Consider the following 13,990-nt stretch of genomic DNA (forward strand, 5'->3'; position numbering starts at 1 on the left):
TAACTCAAACCTCCCAAACCTGGCAACATCCTGGTAAATCTCCTCTGAACACTCTCTAGCTTGATAATATTCTGCCTATAATTGGGGCAACCAGAAGTGGACACACTATTCCAGAAGAGGCCTCACCAATGTCCTGTACAACCTCAGCATAATGTCCCAACTACTATATCCAAAGGACTGAGCAATGAAGGCAAGTGTTCCAAACACCTTTTTAACCATACTGTCTAATGTGATGCAAACTTGAAAGAATTATGTACCTGCACCCCTAGGGACCCTTTGTTCTACCACAATATCTAAGGCCCCACCATTAACTGTACAGGCCCTACCCTTGTTTGCTGTACCAAAATGCATTTATCCAGATTGATCTCCATCTGCCATTTTTCAGCCCATTGCCCCATTTGATCATGATTGCTCGTAATCTTAGAAAACATTCTTTACTCTCTTTTATGCCACTAACTTTGGCCATCCGCACATTTGCTGTCTCTGCTTTCGAGATTCTCATGCAAATCATTTACATAAATGATGAACAAAATAAGACCCAGAACTGAGCCCTGTGGAACGCCACTGGTCACGGGCCTCCAGTCTAAGAAGCACCCCTCCTCCATTACTCTCTGTATCCTGTCATTAAACCAATTATGCATCCGATTGGCAGATGGAGATCAATCTGGATAAATGCATTGGTACAACAAACAAGGGTAGGGCCTGTACGGTTAATGGTGGGGCCTTAGATCTGAACTTGACTCTGAATCCTGTGTGACTGAACTTTACTAATTAGTCAACCATGCGGAACCTTGTCAAAGGCTTTACTCAAATCCAAATAAATAACATCTACTGCTCTGCCATCATCAACCTTTTTGGTAACTTGCTTAAAAAACTAAATCAAGTTTGTGAGATACAATCTTCCTTGCACAAAGCAATCCATTCTTAAACAAAGGTACAACTTTAGCCACACTCCAGTCATCAGGCACCTTATCCGTAGTTATAGACAATGCAAATATTTCTGCAGAAGATCTCGTAATTTCCTTTATTAGTTCCAACAACATTCTGTGATACATTAGATCAGGTCCCGGAGATTTAGCCACCTTTATGTTCTCTAAGAACTTTGGAACTTCCTCCTCTTCTGTAATGTGAACTGTTTAAAACGTCAAAGTTTCATTTCTCTCCATTTCTTTCTTCACAATAAAAAGTGACACAAAGTATTCATTTTTAGTATCCCATTTCCTGGATTCAGCACGAAGATGACCACCTTGATCTTTAAAGAGGCCCAACACTCTCTCTTGTTATCCTCTTGTTCTTAATGCATTTGTAGAATCTGTTTGGATTATCCTTAACCTTGTCTGCTAATGCCTTCTCATATCCTCTCTTTGCATTCCTGATTTCCCTCTAAAGAATGGCCCCGCACTCTTTGTATTAATTGAGGGATTCAATTGAACCAAGTTGTCTATATCTAAAATAGGTGCTCTTTCATTCTTGGCTAGAACCTCAATATATTTATTCATCCATTGTTCCTTAATCTTACCAGCGTTACCCTTCACTCTAACAGAAAAAAAAGTTTCACTAGCACCCTAGCGCCCCCTCCCATCCACTTTTCACCTTAATCCTTCAGCTACCAGGCAACGTTAACCTCAAAGAAGGACTGCATCTGGCAACCTACCCTCTCATCTTCTTACCACTTTCCCTATTTACCCATCCAGCAAACCATTCTACCTCATCACTTATTCTCTTACCATTTCCTCAGTCATTGTCAAAAGTGTGTTTGGAATCTTTTAAACAATTTAACTGCAAATGCCCTATAGAGGAGTTGTGTTTTGGTCTGCGACACTGCTCCTGTATTGAGTGGATTTCCCTGTGGTTTCTTCCAACTGATGCATTTGGAACAGGCTCGCCTTACAATTTTTGATGGAAAAGTCGCTGGCTGGTAAGCAGGTAACCATAAAGAGGATTAATGTTGCTTCAATCTGTTCAAATGGTAACTAAAATTTCTGTGCCATTATATAAAATCATATTTTCAGATTATTACTATTGATAAACCACAGAAATCAGTGATAAAACTTTAACTATTTATAATCATGCATAAAACTCTGTAAACTAAGTTCCTGAACATTTCAAAACCCTTGTCATCTCTACATTGGTTTGAGGCTAATCAAATATGTTGTACATGCAAATCTAAACTGCTCAATATCTCCCCCTAAAACAACACTTTCTTATCAGGAATCAGCCTAGTAGACCTTCTCTATACTGCCTCCAATGCAAATATATTAATTTTTAAGGAGACGAAAGCTGTACATGTTACTCCAGATGCAATCTTAGCCCTGCATAATAACCCTGTGTGAAGGACACCCTAATCCCACTGTATTGCCAGAGTCAAAAGTCTCTCCCTTTTTATCTAATATTCTGCATTTCACTTCTTCCTGCCAAAATGAATAATCTCATTCCTACATTATACTCCACTCACTTAACCTATCTTTGCAGAGTTATTTTGTCCTCAGACAACTTGCTTTCCTATCTTTTGTTGTGTTTTTGTCACGCAGTTGATTTGCTGACCTGAAAATGATGAAATCATTTGTGAGGCTCATGAGAAATATGAAACTGGTGAAGTAGATAGTGTTGCATTAGGTTACAGAGTGCCAAACAAATTTGGGATATCTTCGTAGATAATGTATAGATCAAACATTTTGCACTAACTCACTCAAAAGTAGCGTCACAACGCCAACTTGTTTATTGACCTTATTATAAGTTAAATTCCTGCCGCAACTAATGATCACATAATAATCATGGCACTTGGTTTCAGCAAGTCTAATTATTCTACAAAAGAATAAAACTTCAAAAAGACACAGTAATTTCACCCCTCATTTGCTTTTTCACTGAGCACACCGCAAGTCAGCCAACATTTCTCTTCCCTAAACAAATATTTTATCAAAACGTATGGGATCTAATATGAAGGCTCCAAACTATCATGAGTCCTTTGGGATAGAAATTTCTCTCCAGAGCATTTGAATCATGGGATTTGTGTTGGACATGCAGCTTTGAGACGGTAACTGAAGATTTGTGCAGTGCTGTTCTTCAATCACCGGGTCCATTGAGTTCATGCTGATTTTCAGTGGAGGAATTTAGTCAGTCCCTTTATCCCTCTGTTCGATCTCCTCGGTCCTGCAGGTTGGTTGCCTGCTATTGACCATCCAGTTTCATTTGAAATCATTGATTGTTCACATTTCCATTGCCCTTGTAAGTGGTGAGTTCTGCACTATTATTGCTTGTTATAATAAAACAATTCCTCCTGTGTCCTTTATCCAAAGTCTTAAATCTGAGTCTCTTCCTCCTATACTATCAGTTATAGGGGAGAGTTTTTCGTCATCTGCCTTATATATGCCTGTAAAACCCTCATAAGCCTCTGCCAAATCTCCTTCAATCTCCTTTGTTCCAAAAATAACAGCCTCAGCCTTTCCAATGTAACCTTGTAACTGAAACGGTCAATTCCAGGAAGCATATTTAGAAACATTTCTGCCAAATATATGTTATAACAAACCAACAAAAGGCTTATTGATTCTCAAAACTCTACCCACAATTGCCAAAACCAAAGTTGATTGCAATGATTGATAGCACTTTTCATCATGATTTGTTGTACAGATGTGTGCACTTCCCTTTCCCCATAGCCTGCCATTCCTTGACATTATGAAGTGTCTTCTTCTGTAAGAGGAATGCTTTATGTTTATTGACTGTAACATTACCACATCCTGTCATCAATCTGCTGAAGTTTGTGCAATGGATGTTAATAAAAGTAGGTCGAAGAGAACTAAAGTGTGAGATTTCAAACTCCAGCATGCGCTATTGGATGTAAGACAAGTGGTACACCGAGTTACAATGCTTGTGCGGCAAGGAACAAAATGCTATGGGGTACTCCAGAATGCATCCTTTGGTTGCTAGAACTGAGAAAACCCATATCCCTTTCCATTATTCCAGTAAGTATCTAGATCTTCAGCAGACAACTCATTTACAGTTTTTGAATTTCTGAGAATATTAAATTTGGGATTATGATGGTACCATACAGACACAGTAATATCCATCCTGATGACTTACGCTGCTGCTTATAATGGCTGTATACTAATTATTGAAACAATAGTATCCTTCCCATGGCTAATTTCTGATAGTGAAACCAACATCAATATCTGAAAAACGTGAAGCTTACCTGTTTCCTCCCTTGCTGGGAGCATTATATACCCTCTAATCTGGCCTTCATCACCTCTTAAATCAGGTAGTTTCCTTTTCCACTCCTTTCTCAACACATAACCTTGTCCTTCCCAATTTTTTGACAGACTATTAGTGTTAAAATTCCCACCCTGCTTAAACAGGGTCTAAATAACTTAGCTTACTGACTAAGATAAAGACTAATATTCTGAATGATCGCAAGCACCTAGACAGGTTTTAAGAATTCGTGAATTCATGAAGGTGGTCTTCAATTCCTCACACTATTTTTTGAATGAGAATGCTATCCCTTCCAATGACATGTGACACACCATTTGATTATGAATTCTCATTAAATTGTTTTGAGAAGAAAGAAAAACTGTGTAACATTTCACCACTGATGCTCAAGTATTTATAAATTATTGACGTTGGATAACTGACCAGAAATGACATCACTCTATTTTCTTTGAATAACATAAAGTTGCATGTTTAATTATCAACCGAAAAAAAGAATTGACATTGCAGGATACAAATTTCCATTCATATTCTCACTGTTTAACTCAGTTTTGATCCTTTAAATTGGAAATATTACTCTTTTCCAACACTTGTAATCTTAATATTTCTATGACTCCCACTAAGAAAAACAGAATAGATGATCTGAAATGCAGTACAATGGACGAAGATTTCCAATTAACTTTATTGGGTTAAGAGAGCCTTACTGTTTGGTTTCAAATGACACCACATGACATAATCACTGATGAATAACAGAACGATCAGATTCTATTACTGTCTGTTGACAATTATCCAATCATATGTGTGAAGTGTGTCAAATTATTACATGGTAACATCACAGAAAATAATGATACAATAAAAAAATCTTGCTAAAAAGATAACTGAAAATCTTTGATGACAAGGTCAAATAAAACTGAATTTCAAATTTAAAAAATGACCTGAACTATTACTGTGGATCCTATTTCAGTTCTGACTCTCACTTTTTCACTGTAACACTATATCACTGCAACTCCATCTTTCATATGTGACTGCTATAGCGTTCTGATGCTTGCCAAAAATAATCTGTCTCACACACAGACAAGTTACCAATTCAGACGTTCAGACATTAACTCGATCACTGCCACATCAGTTTCCACACTTGTCTATAACTCCAACATATCGTACAGAGATATTAAGTTTTGCTCTTACATAAATCCAAGAGCCAGAATAATATTTGTCTGGCTTACAATTTTCAGAGGAATGATATCGGAGGAGCTGTCCATGACGAACTGTCAGCCTTGAGAAACCTACTGTGAAAATTTTACGTCCTTCTTGGCCATGATGGCAAACCTGCACCACAGTCAGCATAGGTACTGTTATACACAGGTACCACAACATAGGCATCATGACACAGGCACTGAACCTGTTTCTGGCACCACAGCACAAGTGCTTTGACATAGTCATTACAACTGATCCGGGCAATGTTCTGGCATTCATTTCATTGAGTATATTTAAGACTGAGAAAAGTAGGTTCTTGATCATCAAGAGGATCAACGGCTACGGGGAGAAAGCAGGAGAATGGGGTTTAGGAACTTATCAGCCATGAATGAATGGCGGAGCAGACTCAATGGGCCAAATGACCTAATTTCTGCTCCTATGTAATATGGTCTTGTTCTATCCGTACAAGTGTTATAGTTTGACATCAAGCTAGATTTTTAATCAGCCACGGGGACAAGCTCAAGTGCAGGTATGTATTAGAAGTTCTGTTCTAGGATAGCATATCAGTATTTCAATACTATGTAATTTAAGAAAAGAGAGGGCTGGGGAATATGGCAACCCACATGCCTTGATAACTTGATAATTAGCTTATTGAAGAGCTTGTTAAAAGACAGTTTGTAAAAATGATGGAGATGAACAGAATCAAATTTTCATTGTTAATAATAGAATGAGCAAATGTTTGGAACAGGTTGGCACACAGCTGTGGTGAGCATATCAGGGAGACATTAGTCATTGCATCTGTTGATAAAAATTGTGGACAAAAAAAATTACACTACAGTCGTGTTGCAATCAATTGGACAATAGTGGAGAGGTAATGGAAGAAGTGATCAATTGTATCAAAAGCTGCAGTCAGATCATACAGAGACACAAGGAGAATGTACAAACTGCACACAGACAATCACCCACAGATTGAATTGAACCCTAATCACTGGTGCAATGAGGCAGCAGTGCTAACCCCAAACCACTGTGCCATCATTGTTACATAGAATGCCATTTGTGACTTTCATTGGAGTTTTGTTTGAAACCTAATGGTATTTAGACATAAAATTCGGAGTGATTGAAATGAAATTGGGAGGTGGCAGAACATGCAAGGACTTTAAAAAATGAAGTTTGGAGATGGGACAGTAGTTTGCAAGGAGAGAGGCATTTTTTGAGGAGGGGCAATGATAGCAAATTCAAAAGACTGGGGAAGGTAACTTGAGCAAAGACAACATGGAAGATGGAAATGGAAATTGAGGAGTTAGCAAGTTAATGGAAATACAGCCAAAGTTGTCAGAGCTGGATCTTGAATGCACTTTGGATCAAGAGTTGTCATTTTAGTACCTTGATACTTGTTTCAGGATCATGCTGGATCTGCAACCTAATGTCATTGTTAAGCTCAGAAAGGTTTAAACAGCAGACTTATTTGCCAAAGACAAACTTGGAGATGATACAAAATAGGTGGAATGGCAGATTGTGAGAGGGATGCAAACAGCTTCTTAAATTACATAGTATTGAAATACTGATATGCCATCCTAGAACAGAACTTTCTAATGCATACCTGCACTTGAGCTCTTCCCCGTGGCTGATTAATAGGTTAAGTAAGTGGGCAATATGTGGGCAAATGAGTACAATGTGGGAAAATGCGAATTTGCTCAGTTTGAAAGCGAGAACAAATGAACAGAACATTATTTAAATGGAGAAAAACTGGAAAGCTGAAACACAAAAGCACTTCAGTGTACTGTTGCACAAAAAAAGAACGTTAGCACACAAGTACAGCAGGTAATCAGGAAGGCAAATAAAATATTGGCCCTTATTTCATGGGGGTTGAAGTATAAGAGAATGGAAATCTGACTGCAACTGTACAGGAAGCTGGTGAGATCACATCTGGAGTATAGTGAGCAGTTTTGGCCTCCTTATTTAGGGAACGATATTGTTTCAGTGGAGGTAGTTCAGAGAAGGTTCACTAGGATGATCTCTAGAATGGAGTGAATGACTTATCAGCACAGGCTAAACAGGTTGAGCCCCTGCTCATTGCTGTTTAGAAGAGATGATCTCATTGAAACATTTAGGATTCATAAAGAGGCTTGATTGGATAAATACTGAGAGAATGTTTCCCCTCATTGGAGAATCTAGCACCTGAGGTATGGCCTTAGAGTTAAGACAGAGATGATGAGGAATTTCTTCTCTCAGAGGATTATGAGTCTTTGGAACTTCTTTCCATAGGAAGCTGTACAGAGTCTTTATGTATTTTTAAGGCTGAGATAGATAAATTTTTGATCAGTGCAGGAATCAAGGGCTATGGGAAATGTGCAAACAAATGGATGTGAGGAACGTCAGATTAACCATAATCCTACTGAATAGTGGAGCAGGCTCAAAGGTCTAAATAGCTACTTCTGTTCCTATTTTTTTTGGTCTCATAGTTCACTGAAGGAAAAAGCAAATTCAGTATTTTCTCAGGAGGGGAACTTTGAGGAATCTTGGCTGGGTAGGCAAAAGGAGGAAAGCAGCAGAGCACCCGATCAGATCTTAGTGACAATGAATTCCATGTGCACAATGCACTTGCTTTTAGCATTCAACATGGATGAAACAGGCAAAGAGGTAGTTTGCAGATACCCAAGAAACTGAGGGTTATTTTTGCAATTCAACAAAATCATGGACACACTTTTTGCAGATGTGAGTAAAACATGATAATGCTTTACATATCCCAGGCAACTTTGGTGGTGAATGGCTAAAATTGTTGTCTGCCACATCCATTCACGACTTTGTCTCTTAATGAACTTGAGGGAACAGAGATGAGTCTTGTACTGTGAGAGATGATGAGAGAAACTTAGTAATGCAGTCAAGGGCATTGTGAATGGACAGTTCAATAACAGCAAAAAATGTTGTGATGAATGAAGGACAATTAATATTTTGAAAGTACAGCGGTAAGTGAATTGAGAGTGTTTTCCAGGGACAGAGACATATAGAAAGGGTTCTGGGGGAGAAAGGGTAGATAAGAGTGGAGAATACTTCAAAGAGAGGGAGAACACATCAACACATTTGAGATGGAGGCTCATATCACTGAGAATCAGAAGTTGTTTAATGCGGGGACTGAGGAAGGAAAGCAGTGAAGATCACCCAGTGAAAGTGTTATGGTCTGGAGTGGACAATAGAGAATGAGGGACACAAATGTGAAGTGAATGGGCGCTTAAAGGAGGAGAAAGTGCAATATATTAAAGTGATATATGGTGATAAAATTCACTTCAACATCATGACAGCTTGACTGGGGCAAGTCATAAATAAGTCAGGCAGAGAGATTCAGATTGCAGAAAAGAAAGGTCATGCCTCATGTCTCAAGTCAATGCCATTACCTACAATAAGATTTTAGATTATAAGGCCCTTGCTCACAAACAAGTGGACATTTCTGCTGAGAGGTATGAATAGACCATTTGAAGAGATTTGCAGAATTTTGATATAGTGGCAAGCATCCTAGAAATTAGCATGGGGGCTGGTGTGAAGGGTGAGTAAAATGGTCAGCAAGAGAATAGGATTGGATGTTAATTTGGTTATAAGACAGAAGTGCGGGCCTCAGTGGGTCCTCCAGATGATACCATTGGTGGCACAGAGGAAAGCTGAAGTTTTGTCTGTTACAGCACCTCAAAGAATAGGTAGAACAAGAAGTGTTGAACTGTTGGGACAAAGATTTAGGAATGTAGAAATAAAAAAGGGGAGAAGAGAAAGGAGGAATGATAAGAGGAGGGCAGTATATTGGAGCATAAAGAGAGAAGGAGCAAAGGCGGAAGAAATAAAATGGAAAAAGAAGTAATGATGTGTGTAGAGTAGGAGCTAAAACACACATGCAAATGAAATCCAGGGAAAGACAAATTGCATGACTTGATTATGTAGCAAGGTTAAATATATCCAGGTGGCAGATGGGCAATAGGAAGGAGACAATAAGATAAGTCCATAGTTAAAGACAAATTTATGTGCCAAGGTGGGAGGTGTGGGGTCGGGGCAGGTTTAGGACCTGATGTGCACCTATGCTTTGAACTGACCCACGGCTCCTTCCGGGGTTTAACCAAAGCATATCTTGTCTTGAGCATAAAATACACACAGACTTGTCAAGATATTAATTAAAAAGCCAATTAATTGTGGATTTAACACAGGGTTCTGGCTTTAGCTGCCAGTGTGAGAGCTTCCCAGACTCTGAAACTTATCAGAGTGAATGAAGTGAGAATATGGTGGGAGGTTAAATCATCAATAAAACTGCCAGGCTGGAAAGCAGTTGAAACAACATGTCTGCAGATCTGCCAATGTGAAAGGCTTATGTTCATAGTAATTATTCAGAGAACCATATTACATTGCTTAACCATTTATTAAACATCACTTTCCTACCTTGGAGATTACTCATCTTGATATATTCTTTCTTGTTGCCAATCTCCTCTGTAGTATGGGAACAGCATGTGCAGCTATACCACAAACCTCTGATTTGAAGAAAGGAAACAAGACCCAAAGCACCAACATTCTGTGCCTTCTTCTCAGTCACATCACTTGAAGTGATGGAGGTGATCAACAGCTCTCAGGAGATAATGCCCTCAACACAGGTCAAGACAGAATGGAGCAATTTTCTTGACATGTCAAAGAACCAGTAACTCAAGAGACTTTAGCTTTCAAGGCAGGTCAATGCTGACATCTGCAGCAGGACCTCCGTTACTATGGACCAAGTAGGTACACATTGCCAGAGGCAGTCGAGTTGTCTATGCCTGAAGGGCCATCCCTAGTTCTTTGCCTCTTCTCCATGAGGAGCAAAAGCGGAATGTTTTGAGTGTGATAAATGACAATGCAGAGAAAATGTAATGACAGCATTTTCCCTTGGTGACTGTGAGGCATAAGTGCTAGAACTCAAAGATTGTGAGGATGAGTATGAGTCTTGGATAAACAGGTGGAGATGTGAGGAACAAAAATAGAAATTACTGGACAAATGCAGCAGATCTAACAGCAACTGTGGAGAGAAAGCAGAGTTAACTTTTCAGGCTCAGTGACCCTTCTTCAGAACTGACTGTAGCTCGGGAAAGGTTGGTATACATGCTGAAGATGGATTGGGGGAAGGGGAAGGAGTTAACGATAGGTGGAGGTGGAGCTCAGAGAGAGAGAAAAACAGTTGGGCAAACAAAGAAATCAGTAATGGTCAACTTATTTTGTCAGTTATTCTGAAAAAAGACCCTTTTTTATTATATTATGCCAGTTTCCTGTGCCAAATTAAATATTATGTTATCTAAGAAATTAATGCTCTCTGTGGCTTTAAGTTTAATGAAGTGTTGATGATTATTGTTGAATTCATATAATACTGTGACTACTTAAGTCCAATTACCCCCACATGTCAAAATAAGTAGAAACAGTCCTGTTAGTGTGTAACTGCGTTCCTAATAAATACGTTTCTGAAAATATAAAAGAAACCTCTGAAAACCAAAATGTATATGCCCAAAAATTAAAAACAAAATTCAAGAAAATCTCAAGGCGAGAGTTTGAAGAAATTTACATTTTATGCCCAGTTCAGGGAGTTATGCAGACCCGGTAATGGGGAGGGAAGAACAGTAAGAATTAAAGTTACTGAAATGGAAAATGGAGAAGTTCAGAAAATAAGATGGGATGAGCCCAGGAAGTTACATTTTTCCAAGACCATCTCAGCCTGGTAATAAAAAACAAAGACTGTGGTGCACTATGATAAATGTACCGATGAATAAAGTACATAATTTGTGAGATATCTTCTATTCCTCTGGGGGGAGCAGTGATTCATTATCAACATCATGCAAGCATTTCACATCTTTTCAACTTCACTTTCAACCTTCAGTTCTAGCATTTTTTCTAATGTTTAACATTAAGCTTTTATTTTAACCTATTTCTGCTATTCTGCTTTGTCATATCAAAGGTACTGAACACACATCAATATTACTATGCAAGGGATAGGCCAAACTTTATAATGAATGCAGTTCAATAACATAATTACAGAAAGGGCCCTTTTTTTGCCTTTACAAGGCATAGAGTCGAGAATCAAAAAGAATTCCTTGTGTCAGGGATATAAGACAAAGTGAAAGTTCAACAAAGTTGGATACATTTGCTTTGAAAAAGGGGAGGTTCTAAACTACTACTAATAATTTACAGCTATGAAATAAATTGACAGAATGATTTAGAATTAGTAATCTATTCAATGTCCTGGAACATAATTTTAAAAATTTGGAAATTAGAAGCAAGACAAGAGGCAAATGAAACTTATTTAGATTTGTGGAATAAATTTATTGTGGAAGCTATTGAAGTGGTATGGCTGATTAAGTAATAGATAGAACCATGCTACACAGATAGAGGCCACTCAGGTCTTCATCATGTGCCAGTTCATTAAAAGACCTAGCCACTTAGTATCACTCCTCTGCTCTTTCCTGATAGCTCTGCATCGTTTCCCTTTCAACGTTTATCCAATTCCCCTTTGAAAGCTAGTATTGAATCTGATTCCACCAGCCTTTAAAGCAGCACATTCCAAATTACAACAAATTGAATCATTTTTCCTCATTCACATTTAGTATAAGAAATCAATATTAACCATTCAATTTGCATCTACTTTATTTTAAAAATAAAACTGTGTTGTCCACTTGACTGGCCTTCACTTAAATTTGTACAAATCTGTTCTCTAATTAAAATTTCTGTTTTGGGTAGGGTTGTTGAGTTAAGAGCTCATATTTTATTTGCGGCACTATCCAGTTGAAATTTCCACATAAACCACAGCCGTATTGGACTTGCTGCTGTCTAACTTATTATTAAGATTTTGTTTTGGCAGAAGCACTCACGCAATATGTTTAAGGATGATGTGACTTTAAGGGTATCAAGGAGCATTTGAGAAAGGGCTGATACATACTTTTACAGTTTGCTTTTGTGAAAATATTTCTTTCATAGAGAGTCTTCAGAGACTAAAAAGCTTCAGGCATTTCCTGTGAATTAGAGCCAAGTTCATTAATATGATGCCTGCCAGAGTATAAAAGAATTGCTATCCCTGATTTCTACTTTCCTTCCACAAACACCATGAAGATCATTTGTAAGACTGTTGAAATGGATCAGGTTGAGCATTTCTTTGCCTCTGTAAAGAAGAAGAGTGTTCCCCTTTCCAAATTATCCAATTTCTTTTGTGATCATTAAATCTAATAGCAAGGATGTGGACAAGCCTGTGAGTGGTGGTGTTTCTTCTTGTGTGAACGATTTGATGAGATTACTAGCAAATTCAAGTTGGCCAGACAAGTGTTTAATTAATCTATCATTGAAAAGTTTGATTTCCTCACTTTCTTCACATCCAGATCTGTAACTATTGCTTGGATTCATTTTTAGCATTTCTGATTTTAATTGCTGTATTTAAAAATGAGCTGGAATAAGTGAATCTATACAATTCAATGTTCCATGTTATTATTAAATCTTCCCAAATTCTCACAGTATCAAGAATACAAAACAATTTTGGGAAAGTGGCTGATGGATAGGGACTTAGGGTTCTGATTTCAAGTGTCACACATTAGCACCTCACTCCGCCATCAAAAACAGGAACCATTTAATGCAAAAAGACCCTAGTTAAGTCCTTCAAATCTTGTGGCTTAATACCTAATTCTTCAGGTGCAAGCTGCAAAGTACAAATGTATTTAAATACAACATAGACGGAAAGGATATGACAAATGTAGCCTGCACTTCATTGAATGTATAAAACTTGTGGACCTCTCAAAATGTTCCTGACTTATGAGTTAAAGTCACACAATGGGATTTTAGTACATTAATAATAATGACAATTTTGAGAAATTCCCTTGTCTGCTTGTTTAATAACAGCATGAATACAGGTAACTTTGACTTTGGGCAGTGGTACAAAAAGAATGATTACAAATCCACACAATGTCAATTACCTATTCTCCAATTGCATCAATGCATTGCATTTAATGATCCAGTAACAATGCAACAAAGTAGAATGAATGAAGCCCTAATCGAGAGTCAGGACCTGACTGGATTCCAGGCTGAAGAGGAATAACATTCTCTGGAAGAGATAATCTTACACAATTTTGCTGCAGAGCCAACTGTGCATTGTAATTGGATTTGTGCTTCATAGAGTGTTGTTTCTATAGGGGTTTCGTGATCTAGTGTCAGAATCTCTGTGAAAGATTGATGTAAATCTTGGAAAAATTTATAAATTTCTCTAGGATTGTGAAATGAATATCTGCTGAAATTGCAGCGGAAAGTTAAATTGAGGCATTCAAGGTGGCATTGGATGCTTATTTGAATAGAAACAGTATGCAAGACTATGAGGAAAAAGCAGAAGATTGGCAATAGGTAACGATGCTCATTTGAAGAGCTGATGCAAACACTAAGGGTGATGCATTGATGCAATTGGAGAGTGGGTAGTTGACATTGTGTGGATTTGTAATCATTCTTTTTATACCACTGCCCAAACACTCTACGGTGTTGAGAAATATCCTATAGAAATTCAATGTACAAGCAGTTACAGTTAGTAGAAGTTTTCATCATTTTGTCTTGTCAAGCAACTTGTAATGCCCTTTAG

The sequence above is a fragment of the Stegostoma tigrinum genome, chromosome 8, assembly GCF_030684315.1.
Source record: "Stegostoma tigrinum isolate sSteTig4 chromosome 8, sSteTig4.hap1, whole genome shotgun sequence".
In the NCBI taxonomy this organism is placed as follows: Eukaryota; Metazoa; Chordata; class Chondrichthyes; order Orectolobiformes; family Stegostomatidae; genus Stegostoma; species Stegostoma tigrinum.